Consider the following 1,659-nt stretch of genomic DNA (forward strand, 5'->3'; position numbering starts at 1 on the left):
ATCGAAACATATTTTATGAACGTTGCTTCAAATAATGCTGAGAAACTGCAGTTTTGGAAATAAATCAATTTTTCTGGAACTTAATATTTAAAAGAAAAATAGATGCTTCGTTCATAAAATAAAGTTAAGATGCGTTAAGGGATTTTTAAATGCATTGTTTTTTAAGAACATACCTTCTTGCTTAATAAAGAAAAATCTACTTTTTTCCATCGCTTAATTAAATATGATTTTATTTTTGTTTATTGTTTTGAATAATGCTAATTTTTTTTTTCGTAATGACGAATTTTTGTATTTGATTTACTCTCTTATCAAAACACTAATCTTATAATTTAGAAAATATGTTTAGATGATTTTGTGCTTGGTGAATGCTGGTCTAGATTTCATAACTTTTATCTAAACTGATGACAAAATCAAAGTCTGATAGTTGATGACGAAACAAAAGTCTGAATGACATTCTATAAATGTACGCTGTAAAAATTCCACATCAAATTACTGTAAAAAATACCGGCATGCAGGATGTCAGTACTTTTCCCAATAAAATCCACTTTTACTGGATCAAGAAATCTGATATTCAGTAATTTTTACAGAAACAATTACCGTTGAATCACTCTATTTAAATAAATGTTACTGTAAAAGTACGGAATAATATGCAAAAATGGACTCTTGTTCCCAATATGGATATTACGCAAAAATGGATTTTGCACCCAAAGTGCCCGTACCGTAAATTGATCTAAAATCTTTTAGTGTACTACATCTCATGAATAAAAGGAGATTAATTTCATAAGATTGATTTTGAGAAAAATAATAAATTACGTTTTTTACGTCTAAATTGGTGAGGAAACCAAAATCAGAAAATCTTACGGCAGTTCTTCAAAGGGTTTCCTTAAATTAATGGTCAACTCCCCAGATTTTACAAAAATTTATTTATAAGCGATTAAAATTTTGCGATTCTTTTTTTTAATATTTAGAATGGCGCCACTGTGTTGATAGGAGTTAGACAATAAATTAAAATTCGATGATAATTTATTTATAGTTAAATAATAGGGATAATTATAGTTAAATGATAATTTATAGATAAATGATAAATGATTATAGATGAATGACGAAAGCATGGTGGTTTCAAGTGTTTAAAGAAAATTATAGATGAGTTTTTAAATCTGAACACAACTCGAAATGAGTGTTTAAGAAAATGAACATTGCATTTTATTCCGTTTTTCAAACTTTTTAGAGACACAATACAGCAATTGTGTTGTTTTTTAAAAAAAAAAGCAATGAATCCAGATTAATTCATAATTCTATATCATCCGCTTGCATTAAATCACTTGGTACATTGTATTCAATTATCTTTTTGTTAAAAGACGGCTAACTTTTATGAAAAGTCAGCAGTTGTTTTTACATCGTTGTCACACAGTAGCTTTAATAGTGGTAGTAAATTTACGCTGCAAGAAATTAGCGTTTCAGAACTCATTTTGTCTTTTACAGTACTGAAAGCAAAAATATCGCCTAAGAAACTACATCCGTAATATACTCACAAGGGAAACTAGGGAAGTGTGACTCGCCAATTTTGAAATAAACTAGTGGGATGTATGCCTTATGAGGAATAATTTTAGGGGGCAACATTCGTTTCGGCCCATAGAAGGTCCTTGTGTTTGATTTCAT

Source organism: Parasteatoda tepidariorum, chromosome 4 (genome assembly GCF_043381705.1).
Source record: "Parasteatoda tepidariorum isolate YZ-2023 chromosome 4, CAS_Ptep_4.0, whole genome shotgun sequence".
Classification (NCBI taxonomy): Eukaryota; Metazoa; Arthropoda; class Arachnida; order Araneae; family Theridiidae; genus Parasteatoda; species Parasteatoda tepidariorum.